The following is a 14,130-nucleotide window of genomic DNA, read 5'->3' as shown; positions in this document are numbered from 1 at the left end:
GACCTCAAGTGAACCGCCCATGTCTTATGTCTTAGGCTCTCTTCCTACTACATTCCCCCGCTTTTTGTCTTTTTATGGAGAGGATGTTTACCCTTCTTCCCAGAAAGGTATAATGTATTGACTGAAGATGGATACTCTTCCAAAAAGTATTAACTACCCACTTTTTCCCTTGGTCTATGGCAAGGGCGCCCTCTTTCATCTGATTTCTTCTTTGTCCAGTTTGTGGACAGTCTTTGGAATGAGACCAGCCACTCATCTGCAAGCAGATTAAGAGTGACGGGCAGGAAGAGTAAACTGCATCTATTTATTATCAATGGGGGATATCTTGTGATGGTGCATGGGTGGCCCGGGGGCTGAGAGTCACCTGGATACCCCCTGCCTCCATTGAGAGAGAGTTGCTTGTGTTTAACTGGGCGTCAGCTCCTGGACACCACCAGCCTGTTAGAGCCTAGAGGAGAGAGATTGGGTAATTACCAGCCCCTATAAGCTGCCAGTTTTAAAAAAATAAATATATCAATAAAACATTGTGTGTTCAACTGATACCTCTAGAAAGTGTGGTTAGGCAAACTTAAGTTCAGCATTTCATTTTAATTGTGGGGAAATGTGGATTTTTATGGGGTTTTTGTGAGAGAAGTTTGTTTTTAATCACAGAAAACTAGCGTCCCTTGCTGATGATACTAAAGGCTGGAGGGAAGGACATACAGCTCACGCTGTTTATAATCCAAAACATAGAACTCTTCCTTTTTAGAAAGATAAGGGGCAGCAGTTTTAAGACAATAACATTTCTCCAGCGGAGCTGAGGCTCGAACGCTATTGCTCGCTCCTTTAGCGCTGGTCCCCAGCTCCTGCCCTTGCCACAACGGGGCTGGGCTTCCCGGGAAGTGGCGCTTGCAAGGAGCCGCTCAGTGCCAAGGGCAGGAGATGGGCATCGGCCCCGCCGGAGCGTCACTTGGCTAATGGGCATGTGCAGACACGTCGCACATGCTCATTCGGACCAGCTCCGGAGTCGGGACATGTGCACAAGCAAAGAGGGCTCATTGGGCAGGTTCTGCTCTGGCTGCTCCGGGAGCTTTTCCTGCTGCTGCTCAGCCGCTCACTGGCTCTATAAATAGTTTCCCATCCCAACATGCTCCGGTCGCTACAGCGGCTGGCTGAGCGGCGAGCGTTGCCTCCCGCGCCCGGGGCGTAGGGAGCCCGGAGGGACCCAGGCGGAGTGCGGTAAGGGAAAGGGGGTCCCCTCTCCTGGGGCTGACCCCAGCTGGTGGGGGAGGGGGAGTGTTGTCACTGGGTGGGGCGGGGCGCCTCCCCGGGCGGTAAATACATGGCAGCGGCTGGAGCGCGGCGTTGCCGGGTTGCCAGAGGCGGCGGAGGGCTCTGGGGCTTGTCTGAAGCGGCCCTGGGGAGCAGGGGAAGCTGCCGGCTGGGTTCGGGGCTTGGTGGTGCTCAGAGCCGCGCTAATGATCGCTGTCAATCACCCGCCGCCCCCAGGGCTGGTCGCCACCGAACGGGCGGGCGTGGTGGGGCAGAGCCTCACGCCGCTTGCCCCGGCTCCCTTCCCCGGGCCGGGAGCTGCCTGCCGCCCGCCCGCAGGCACCGGGGACCCGGAGCGCTCCTAGCTCCCGGGCCGGCCAGGGCGGGCAGCCTGCTGGTGGGGCCCGGAGGCGCAGCCTTCCAGGAAGCGCTTGAGCTGGGCTGCTCGTCCAAAGTTTGCGAGTTGGGGGAAAGGTCCCTGCCTGCCTGTCCCGGCACCGCGCCGCCGAGCCGTGTCTGGCGGAGCAGCGGGCTGGGCTGGCCGGGCTGCGAGTCGGGGACTTCCTTGTGAAGGGAGCGAGCGAGAGAAACCGCGCCTGTGTTTGTGCGATGACACTGAAGCTGAATTCTTGCCTATTTCTGTTTTCCAGACCTGTCTGTCTAACCCTCGGATAAGCTCCCTGCATTCTGAAGCAGCTCCCGCTCTTCCCAGCCGTTTCCATAGACTGTGCGCCCTCTAATTACCACCCTTTTCTGATTTTCCTTTCCTTATGCTCTACCTTCTGGACTTCTGTTGTTGGGGTATTTTTGGAGGGGCGGCTGGATGGAGAATGGTGGTTGGATTGTCCATTCCATTAGTAAGATGTGGGGCCAAATGCTGCCCTTCCTTAAACGCCATAATTGTGCCTTGTTCAAAGCAGATGTGTCCCAGCTAACATCAGAATGCCTGTTTCTGCCCCTGTAAATCCAATGCAGCCAGATCAAACTGGAGGAATGGGGTCAGGCAAGGACAAATTAAGCTCCTTCAGCTTGTGACACCAAACTAAGATGCTACCTCTGTAGATTGTGCAGATTGTAAGAAAAAAGAGGGATGCCCATTTTATGAAGTGCTTTGATCAGCAGTTAAATGGTATATGCTGATATTTTAAATTGTGTAATTAGGCTTCAGAGTTAACACCCGATGGAGATGAATGGAGCAGTTCACATCTCTCAGAGCTATTGTTTCAGGCTTGCTTGCTTGCTTTATTTGTTTTTGTAGGCTCAAGCAGAAATCACTAAATCAGTTTACATTCACTTCAGAATCTGAAGCGTTTTTTGCCTTTTGTTTCTGCAACCCATTTGTTTGTGTACAACCAGTTGAGCCAAGATTGGAGCAGAATTTGGCCCTGTGACTTTAGGTGAGACACACTTGTTCAGAATTCCAAAACATAGAACTTCTTGTTATCACTTTTTTATTTTTAAACGTTGCTTGAGAAGGAGGAATACATCTGGCTAGAGCCAGGCATACAGGAGTGATGTGCAAGATTCTCCCATGATGCTCTGCCAACGTGCCTCTCTCCTGACCTCCTGCCCCCACCCCCTTTCCATACCTCTCCTCCACAGAGTCTGAAGGTTTTGGAGAGAAGGCATTCACCAGGGAGCCAAAGTGACCATCAAACTCCTTTCAGGTGTTGCCTAAATAGGTTTTTTTTTTTATTATTTTTTTTTTATTCATCTTCTCTAGAAATGGAAGGCTATTGCTGAGCTGAGGCAAACGACAGCCTGCAGGCCTGCCCCAGCCCACAGCCTTGTTAAGCATAGCATATACCATGGCTTATAGTAGAAAGAACACAAACAGATTCTCTGTGCTCTTAACACACATGGGGAAAGAGTATGAAAAGTGGGAGAAACATGGCTGTTCTTATGTGGTCCCACCTGTCTGGCCAGTGGGAACACATGAGAAGAGAGCAGGGACAGAAAGACTGAGAGGGTCAGAGGAAAGCTACAGAGGAAAAATAACTTTTTTACAGAAAACTCTCTAGCAGAAGCATGGTAGGATGGTAGCATAGTACCCTTGTAGAATGGTTGGCTATTTTTGACAGTCTCTGTGGTTATTCTTCTTCCATTCTTTCTGCCTCCAGCTGCTGCTGTTTTTTATCCTGCCAGTACTTTGGGTATATCTACACTACAAGCGTTACAGTAGCACCATTGCAGCTACGCTGCTATAGTCCTGTAGTGTAGACACTTGCTACAGCAAGAAGGGGTTGGTCTGTCGCTGTACCCCCTCGAGAGGCAGTAGCTAGGTTGACAGGAGAATTATTCCATCAACCTAGCAGTGCCTATACTGGAGCTTAGGTTATCTTAACTACATCTCTCAGGGGTGTGAATTTTTCACATCCCTCAGCATGTGGACAGATCAGCCTACAGTTTAGGTGTAAACCAGGCTTTTGTCTCTTCCCCACTTCTCTCTTCTGCTGCTTTTCTGCTCCATGTTATCTTCTTCCCATGGAGTCGATTGGGATGTTGGCCCTTAATGTGTGTCTGTCACTTGCATAGGCCCTTGAGTTACCACTTAAATCACTATGTTGCCCAGTCTCTCTTCCACAATCACTGAAAACAAATGTACTAGGAATATTATGTGACACTCGTTAAAGAAACCCGTTTGGCTGTCTTCTCTTCAGACTGGAAGCTCTCTGGGGCAGGGACTGCGGTCTCTATTCTATGTTTCATACAATGTCTAGCACAGGAGGGCCTCACTCTTGGATTCAGTTGGCAACTAGCCACTACCATAATAAATTGTCATACCTCAGTTATTCCTTTTCAGATGCGCACACTCTGTATAGCTAACTTGAAACTAAAGGTGGCAAGAAGCAACAATTCTGCAGATTTTTGTTTGTTTGTTTGTTTGTTTTTGTGTTGCAAATCTTTTCGTAATGCTCTGGATACAGCTTTTTGTTCAATATTTACCATCCCATCTGCCTTGAAATGGGAATTACAAGCACTTAAGTTATCTTGTTGCACTCCAATATTTCTTTAACAACTTCAGTGTCCTCTACTGAAATATAACTTGTAACTTTCTACAGTAACACACCACTCATTGAATGGCAGCAGATATCCTTATGTCTCCTGTAGGAATAAAACTCCAAGGGACTATTCTCCCTTTTTCACCCCTGAAGTACTCACACCAGGGTCTCATAACTTCATCTGGACTCTAGCCCTCTTACTTACACAATTGCTTCTGTGCTTAGTGGAGACCCAAAGAAAATCTGAACTGTATTGGAAGCAAGTCTTTACCTGTGGCAGATGTGTGCTCTTCCCTTCCCCACAGCCTCACGTAAGACAAGAATAAGACTCCAGATGTAAGATACCAGAGGGGCCAATGACAGGTGGGTGCTATCCTAGCCTCTTTGTGAAGGAGACACTAAGGCTAGGTCTACACTGCAGCGGGGGTCCGACCTAAGATACGCAACTTCAGCTACGTGAATACCGTAGCTGAAGTTGCGTATTTTAGGTCGGCTTACCTAGCGGTGAGGACGCGGGAAAGTCGACCGCTGCCGCCGACTCCGCTGCCGCCTCCTGCCGAGGTGGATTTCCGGAGTCGACGGCAGAGCGGTCAGGGATCGATTTTACCGCGTCTTCACTAGACGCGGTAAGTCGATCCCCGATAGACCGATTGCTACCCGCCAATCCGGCGGGTAGTGAAGACAAAGCCTAAGACTGCAACATCCCTCCTTTATTGTCCCTTGCCAATATCTCACTGAAGTTCTTAAGCTACCACGTTGTTATTCTGCTTGTAAAAATTGCCATGCTTTCTTGGAAGCAGAAAAGACTGTACCTTTTGGCTGGTGGTATAGTAGCAGCCCAGAAACAATAATCCATAAGTTTCCCCAAGGAACAGAGCTCTTCCTTAGAGGAGCATACACTATCTCCAAATATATCATAGTGGTGCCATTTCATTGCAACTAAAAATTCACTTCAGTCTTGACTAACTTGCATATCTGGACCTTGGAGTTACTGTTTGGAAACAAAGAGAAAAGATATTGATCAACAAAAATATCTTGGGGGGGGGGGGGGGGTTTGAAAACCTGTCTAAAGGGCTTGTGAAATGGGTAACACACATATCCAAAGCCTAACAGTGAGCTGCTGTGAAATGGTGTAAAACTTCCATTCTGAGTAAAAGTGGGTGTTCTTCTTGATAACTTGACACCTCAGGGCTGATTTAGACACTTTCTACTTTGTGACTTCATTCCTGCATGTGGTGTAATTTTAATTTTTTAAGCACTGGATCTGGTGAAATATGTATTGTAAAGGGGGAGTGTGATTGTGTCTTGGTTCACAACTGCTCAGTAAGTCTCTGTGCATTTGAGAGAAATTTCAAATAAGCATTGCTGTTATATGTTGCAAACAAGTCACCTATTTTGGGCAGGGTAGCTTTTATACTTGGCAATAATAAAGGGAAAATACTAGAATTGGCTTTAAATAATAAGTCTTGAAAATATACATTGTATTGCATCAAGCTCATAGCAAAGAGTTCACACTCTTCTATATGATGTTTCTTCTTTCAAAAATGATCATGAATCATTTGTCAGTTAATCAACCATGCAAGTCACTAACTTGCACCAGTTACCAAATAGCCCAGGGAAATGCATTATAAAAAATATAATTTAACGAAGTTGTCTAGAATGCTGCTTTGTACTGCACATATTGTTGAACAAAAATAATGAAATATTGATGGATTTTTTTCAGCGGCCATTCCTCTTGCAATATCAGTTTGATGCTCTGAGCTCTAACATTGACACTATAGATTAAGGCTGAACATGAGATACGGTTTGGCCACTAGCATGCAGCATGATAGATACAGCATGTGAAATCTGCAGAACTATTACAAGAAAGCAGCAATAAATATATTTTTTTCTGTGTGGAATTATTAGGAAAGTGCTGAGTAGTTCTTGCATGTTTTCTACATCTAGATACTTTTTTCCAAGAAAACATACAATGAAATCAGTGTCTGGACCACAGTACTCCAGTGTTGGGGGTTGGATAATTAAAGAATAGAGATAGCTTTAAATGCTGCTGAGACTAAGAGAATAAAAACCGACTGCTGTTGAGTCTTAAGATTTGAACCTTAAAGGATGCTATAGAGCATTTGACATGGGGGTTTTGCAAGATGAGGAGACTAAAGGCCTGTGGCTATAACGGAATGACAGACAAAGGCCTGAAAGAGATGCTCTCTCAGGGCCCAATCCAACTCCCGCTGAAGGCTGCCTGCCACTCACCTGGAGGGTGTCAGATTGTATCTGGTAAGAGAGGAGGTTGATACTGTGGGAGCAGGTTAAACCAAATCTGAGAGAGTAATGAAGTTGAGAGTAAAAAGTTTGCCCAGCCCTAGTAGGAGATAAATTGGAAACACATCAAATAGCTTAACCTGCCTGTTTTGTAAAGTGGATTATTAACACTGTGTCAAGTTATGGTGCCTGCCTAGGATGTATTTCAGCATTTGGTTCTAATTACAGATAACTAAAATTTGGATTTAAAACTCCTAATGTTGTAGCTAATTTACCCTCCTGATATAAAAACAAAGATTCCCTTGGTTTATTTAAGTATTTATACAATACTTGCCTTCTTGAATCTTTCCATAGCGTGTATGCACTATCCTCCTCCTCTTAGGGTGTGTGTCCTTTGAAGACTGCCCACCCCCCACACACTCATTACATCTTTTTATTTTCGTTTAGTGCCAACTTTAACATACATCTAGCCATAGAGAAAGTACAGGATATTCTCTGTACAGTGGAAAAGAAAAGAGGCTAAATAAATAGCCAATTGCATACTAGACCTAGGTGCCTTTCTTAGCATTTTTTTTCTTCTGGCTGCAAATGTCTTGTTGCACAGGCAACTCTACTCTATGCTTTCTGGAAGGGTTGGGGGTCTCTCTCCTTTCAAATATTTGTGATGAACTTTACGGTGATTAAAGGTGTGAGATTGAGATCACCCTGGAGTGCAAAGTACTCTGACAGCAGTATAGGTACAACGTAGGAGCAGCAGAGCAGACTTCTCCACTAATATACTTCAGCCTTGACCTGGAGGGGAGCACTTCTAGTCTTGAGAGGGGAGTAAAACTTATGTGCCCATTCAGTCTTTGGCCTCTGTTTGCTGAGACTGCCAATAAGGGACCCAGCTGCCATGTGGAAAGATGGCCACTAGGAACTGGACTGATGGTAGACACTGTACAGACTCCTAGAAAGACAATCCCTACCTCCAAATAGTTTAGACTCCTAAATAGAGAAGACTTCCAATGAGATTTGGGGGGGGGGGAGATACAGAAGCACAGAGAGGTGAGGTGATTTTTCCTAAGGTAACACAGCAGGTTTTGTGACAAAGCTGGGAATGCAACCTAGATCTCTAGACTCACAGGCTAGTGCATTATTCACTAAATTACACTACTGCTTCTCAACATAAGGCTATCGCCTCCCACTGCTCAACTATTATAAATCAGTGAACAACAGGGGTTATTGGGGGAGTGGGGGATAGCCTCTCATTCCACTTTATTGATCTTATTTTGGTTAATCTGTCATGCTCTTTTTTTTTTGTTTTTTGTTTTTTTTTTGTTTTTAAAAGTCATCCACAGAATCCGAGTTTAAAACTTGCATTTTAAAAAAACTCAAGAAATCTTTTTTAATGTAAAAATTGTTTAGAAGTAAACAGAGCAGCATATTCAAGGGAACCATTTGGGAATTAAGCCTGCAGAGTTAACTGTGTCTCTGTTTCGAATTCCAAATGCTGTGAACAAGGGCCCATTCAGCTTTTTGGTTATGTTATGCTGAATTGTATCAAGAAGAGAAAAAGTGAATCGTAGAGAGAAGCTTCAACTTAATTTTTATATCTGTTGCTTTTGTTTCAGTAGCTCACTTTTTTTGAGTGATGAAGCAGGATTCTACTTTCTTTCCTGTTTCATTGGCAAAATTATTTGCCTAGAACGTAACTTGTGCAGGTCATCTGCTAATTGCTAGCATCTGTGAAACTCTACTAGGTTATATAAGCATAGCTAAAAAGTCAGTAAAACCTTGCATCGTTCAGATTTGTCCATTTTATACTCCATAATAAGAGCTTGGCTTTGTGACTAACTTGCAACGGACAGCAAAATCTTAAGAGGGCAGAAGTATGAGCTGAAAGCTGTGAAATCCTTTAAGTCACAGAAATAGATATAATAATGTGTCATTTCATTGTCAATACAAGTGTTATAAAGATCAGCCAATGTATTGTGGTGCTATATGGTAGAGAGTTCTGTGTCAAGAGTTACTCTGTAGCAACTGAGTCTGCCAAATAAATAAAGCTGATTTGCCATAAACCAGACTGCAATGGTAGTGATAAACCGAAGGGCTTGTGCTCTGAAATGTATCACAGATTAGACACACTCAGTGATAGAGCAAGCTGAACTATTCAATCTTTTAGAAAACATGAGTCCTCAAATGGGACACGTGTACAGTAGAAATAGTTGACTAGAGAAATATCCCTCCATGTGAGAGATCGTCTAGGGCTCACTGATCCAAGTTAACTTAAAGTCCCAATGTTTATAGTGTTCAATATGTCTGAGACGTCTGTTTACCAACATCAGCCACTAATTACTGATACCTAAGGGAACACGGTCAAGTTGAAATCTGAGTCAAAATTTAGTTGTAGATCATGTCCTCTCAGTCTCCCTGCTGATTTGTGTCATACAATCACATTTTCCAGTTTTGTGGTGTTTTTCCCTTTTGCTGGATAACCCCACACAGACAGAGGAGACCATGGAAATGGCTGCATACAAAGTGCAGTCAAATGTACAAAACAACCTGAAAAATATTTTGTTTTTTTGTAACAGTCCTCTTAGGTATTAATTGTAACAATTGAAGGGGAAAGGTTTTCAAAGAAATGTGACTTCAGTTGGGTGTCCCTTTTTAAACCAGAGGTCCTGCACTAATCGCTTAGAACTGTGCTCTGGCTTCACACTCAGATCACTAAATCTTTAGCCCTGTTAAGCCCTATAAAGCCAACAGATCCAGCCACCTGAGATTTTCCCTGCCTAGGGGAATCCCCTGGGTAGCATAGAGCCTTCCTAGTGGCTTCTACACTGCTGCCCTCTATTCACTGATGAAAGGTGTGCTGCTAGGGGCAAGGGGCCATGGCTGGGACATTCCTAGACCCTGGCAATCCCTAGCTTCTAGAATGGCCTTTTAGAGCCATGGAAGCTGGATGTAAATTACAGCAGCTTTTTGCCCCCTTCTGGTCTTGTACCAAGTGAAATGTGCGTGAGCTGAAGATCTGAGCCAGGGCCTTGGCATCCATAACCTGTTACCAGCTGAATTCAAGATGATACTTTTTCAGCTCCCATTAGAGCAGAGAACAGTTCATTCAAAGCCATAAATGTGCGGCTTCTAATGAGAACTTCCCATGCGTGCCGGAAGATCCTTCCTTTTTGTGGGTAACCCAACCTGAAATCTAGCAGGTTTCATATCTGGTATCTGCTTTCTTTAATACTTGAGAGAGGTGGGAAAAGAGAATGACCCTCTCTTCTTCCTCCTTTTGCTAAAAAAAAGACTCAACCCCCAGCTGAGATGCTTAGAAAAGCTAGTAGAAGTCTGTTGTGAAAATGTATTTTCTGACCAAATTTACTGGACTGACCAGTATTTGACCTCTATGGACAAGGTCAACAATTAAATATTTAGCTCTTGTCATTTTCAAATCACTTTACAAACCTTTACTAATCCTCCCAACTTGAGCATTGTGATCACTATCATTTTGGCATCCCGACAGCCACATTGCACAAGCAACATTAATGCTGGTATTTCCTTACTTTTCTGAGTGCTTGACTTTGACCTGAATGTTCTTCTAATGTAGTTGTTTGGATCTAATTTCCTGCGGTGTTTGCCTTTTTAAAAAAAAAAACTGAAAAAAGGTTGTGTGGAACATATTGATTCTCATATGCTTCACCTTTAGATCCACCAACTTCTGCCACTTGAGTTAACAGAGTAACTGATAACAGTAGTAGGTTCTCATCCTCCTTGTGGGTAGCCGCTAGAGGGAGATGATACAGACGACTTTTTTCCTCAGTGGGTTTCACAGATAGTTGCTGACAGCAGATGAATGATGGGACTCAGGAATCCTGGGTTCTATTCATGCTTCCGAGAGAGTAGTGTATCTAGTGGTTACTGACCCTATTGTCCCCCCTAGCCCTCCCCGACTCCAGTCCATGTCCCCCTTTCTCCCAGTCCTCCACCTCATACTTCTGTATTCCAGCTGCCTCCTCCTGTTCCACACTGCTTGGGCACCAGCATGGGGAGCTTTGAGGCATGGGAGAGACAGTCTTCCTGCTCTCAGTCCCTGTGTCTGGCACCATAGTGACCCCTGGCAATTGCAGGGGAAAGTGTCTCTCAGGGTACGTCTACACTACGAAATTAGGTCGAATTTATAGAAGCCAGTTTTATAGAAATCGGTTTTATATTGTCGATTGTGTGTCACCCCCCCACGTAAAATGCTCTAAGTGCATTAAGTCGGCGGACCGCGTCCACAGTACCGAGGCTAGCGTCGACTTCCGGAGCGTTGCACTGTGGGTAGCTATCCCACAGTTTCCCCAGTCTCTGCCGCCCATTGGAATTCTGGGTTGAGATCCCAATGCCTGATGATACAAAAACAGTGTCGCGGGGGGTTCTGGGTACATGTTGTCAGGCCCCTCCCCCTCCGTCAGAGCAACGGCAGACAATCGATTCGCGCCTTTTTACCTGGGTTACCTGTGCAGACAACATACCACGGCAAGCATGGAGCCCGCTCAGCTCAGCTCACCGTCACCATATGTCATCTGGGTGCCGGCAGATGTGGTAGTGCATTGCTACACAGCAGCAGCTAATTGCCTTTTGGCAGTAGACTGTGCAGTATGACTGGTAGCCGTCATCGGCTATCTGGGTGCTGGCAGACGTGGGGCTGCATTGCTACACAGCAGCAGCTCCTTGCCTTTTGGCAGTGGATGGTGTATTACGACTGGTATCCGTCATCGTCGTATTCCTCAGTGAGTTCAATCAGAGGCACCTGGGCAGACATGTTTTGTCTCCTGGCCTATTGAACCGTCTTGACGATGATGGCTAGCAGTCGTAGTACATCATTTTCTGCCAAGCACCCAGAAGATGCCGATGGCTATCAGTCGTGCTGCACCGTCTGCTGCTAGCTTAAGATGTAAAAAATGGATGGACCAGATTTGTTCTGTATTCATTTGCTTCCCCCTCCCTCCGTGAAATCAACGGCCTGCTAAACCCAGGGTTTTGAGTTCAATCTTTGGGGGGGCCATTCTGTGTGACAGTTGTTTGTGTTTCTCCCTGATGCACAGCCACCTTTGTTGATTTTAATTCCCTGTACCTGTAAGCCATGTCGTCACTCGCCCCTCCCTCCCTCCGTCAGACAATAGTTTTGCGCTTTTTTTCAGCCCAGATGCCATAGCACTGGGATCATGGAGCCTGCTCAGATCACCGCAGCAATTATGAGCACTATGAACACCACGCGCATTGTCCTGGAGTATATGCAGAGCCAGAACATGCCAAAGCAAAACCAGGCGAGGAGGCGATTGCAGCGATTGCAGCGCGGCGACGAGAGTGATGAGGAAATTGACGTGGACATAGACCTCTCACAAAGTACATGCTCCAGCAATGTGCAAATCATGGTGTGGAACACCGATTCTGGGCCCAGGAAACAAGCACAGACTGGTGGGACCGCATCGTGTTGCAGGTGTGGGACGATTCCCAGTGGCTGTGAAACTTTCGCATGCGTAAGGGCACTTTCATAGAACTTTGTGACTTGCTTTCCCCTGCCCTGAAGCACCAGAATACCAGGATGAGAGCAGCCCTCACAGTTGAGAAGTGAGTGGCGATAGCCCTGTGGAAGCTTGCAACGCCAGACAGCTACTGGTCAGTTGGGAATCAATTTGGAGTGGGCAAATCTACTGTGGGGGCTGCTGTGATCCAAGTAGCCAACGCAATCAAAGACCTGCTGATATCAAGGGTAGTGACTCTGGGAAACATGCAGGTCATAGTGGATGGCTTTGCTGCAATGGGATTCCCAAACTGTGGTGGGGCGATAGACGGAACCCATATCCCTATCTTGTCACCAGAGCACCAAGCCACCGAGTACATAAACCGCAAGGGGTACTTTTCAATGCTGCTACAAGCCCTGGTGGATCACAAGGGACGTTTCACTAACATCAACGTGGGATGGCCGGGAAAGGTACATGATGCTCACGTCTTCAGGAACTCTGGTCTGTTTCAAAAGCTGGAGGAAGGGACTTTCTTCCCGGACCAGAAAATAACCGTTGGGGATGTTGAAATGCCTATCGTTATCCTTGGGGACCCAGCCTACCCCTTAATGCCATGGCTCATGAAGCCGTACACAGGCAGCCTGGACAGGAGTCAGGACCTGTTCAACTACAGGCTGAGCAAGTGCCGAATGGTGGTGGAATGTGCATTCGGACATTTAAAAGCGTGCTGGCGCAGTTGACTGACTCTGATAGACCTCAGCGAAGCCAATATTCCAATTGTTATTGCTGCTTGCAGTGCGCTCCACAATATCTGTGAGAGTAAGGGGGAGACATTTATGGCGGGGTGGGAGGTTGAGGCAAATCGCCTGGCCGCTGATTACGCGCAGCCAGACACCAGGGCGGTTAGAAGAGTACCGCAGGGCGCGGTGCGCATCAGAGAAGCTTTGAAAACGAGTTTTGTGACTGGCCAGGCTACGGTGTGAAACTTCTGTTTGTTTCTCCTTGATGAACCCTCCCCCCCCCCCCCCCGGTTCACTCTACTTCCCTGTAAGCTAACCACCCTCCCCTCCCCCCCTTCGAGCACCGCTTGCAGAGGCAATAAAGTCATAGTTACTTCACATTCATGCATTCTTTATTAATTCATCACACAACTAGGGGGATAACTGCCAAGGTAGCCCGGGAGGGGTGGGGGAGGAGGGAGGGACAAGGACACACTGCAGTTAAAGTTTTAAACTCTTATTGAAGGCCAGCCTTCTGATGCTTGGGCAATCATCTGGGGTGGAGTGGCTGGGTGGCCGGAGGCCCCCCGACCATGTTCTTGGGCGTCTGGGTGAGGAGGCTATGGAACTTGGGGAGGAGGGCTGTTGGTTACACAGGGGCTGTAGCGGCGGTCTCTGCTCCTGCTGCCTTTCCTGCAGCTCAACCATACGCTGGAGCATTTCAGTTTGATGCTCCAGCAGCCGGAGCATCGACTCTTGCCTTCTGTCAGCAAGCTGACGCCACTTATCCTCTTCAGCCCGCCACCTCTCCTCTCGTTCATGTTGTGCTTTTTTGCACTCTGACATTGACTGCCTCCACGCATTCTGCTATGCTCTGTCAGTGTGGGAGGACATCTGGAGCTCCGAGAACATATCATCCCGAGTCCGCCGTTTTCTCCTCCTAATCTTCACTAGCCTCTGCGAAGGAGAAACATTTGCAGCTGGTGGAGGAGAAGGGAGAGGTGGTTAAAAAAGACACATTTTAGAGAACGATGAGTACACTCTTTCACGTTAAATTTTGCTGTTCACATTACACAGCACATGTGCTTTTGTTACAAGGTTGCATTTTTCCTCTTATATTGAGGGCCTGCCGGTTTGGTGTGAGAGATCACTCACGCAGTGCCAGGCAACAGAATTCGGCTTGCAGGCAGCCATGGTAAGCCAGTCTTCTGGCTTTTTTAACCTTCATAACATGTGGGAATGGTTTCAAACAGCAGCGCCCTCATTTCCCATACCAAGCACCCGTTGGGTTGGCCATTTAAAATGGGTTTGCAATGTAAAAGGAGGGGCTGCGGTTTCCGGGTTAACATGCAGCACAAACCCAACTACACCCCCCCCCCCCCACACACACACACCCAATTCTCTGGG

The 14,130-nt window shown here is 46.7% G+C and overlaps 1 protein-coding gene across 1 annotated transcript in view; it reads left to right on the top strand.

Annotated features, from left to right (window-relative positions):
* The first annotated feature begins 1,199 nt into the window (after window positions 1–1,199).
* WIPF1 (WAS/WASL interacting protein family member 1) overlaps window positions 1,200–14,130 on the top strand; it is a 74,654-nt gene continuing 61,723 nt past the window's right edge. The window contains exon 1 of the mRNA XM_065413617.1: window positions 1,200–1,218. The gene's annotated coding sequence lies outside the window, so the exon portion shown is untranslated. The remainder of the gene's footprint in view (window positions 1,219–14,130) is intronic.

Source organism: Emys orbicularis, chromosome 11 (genome assembly GCF_028017835.1).
Source record: "Emys orbicularis isolate rEmyOrb1 chromosome 11, rEmyOrb1.hap1, whole genome shotgun sequence".
Classification (NCBI taxonomy): Eukaryota; Metazoa; Chordata; order Testudines; family Emydidae; genus Emys; species Emys orbicularis.
The sequence above is the reverse complement of the archived record's forward strand: the minus strand, read 5'-3'. Positions and strand labels throughout refer to the sequence as shown.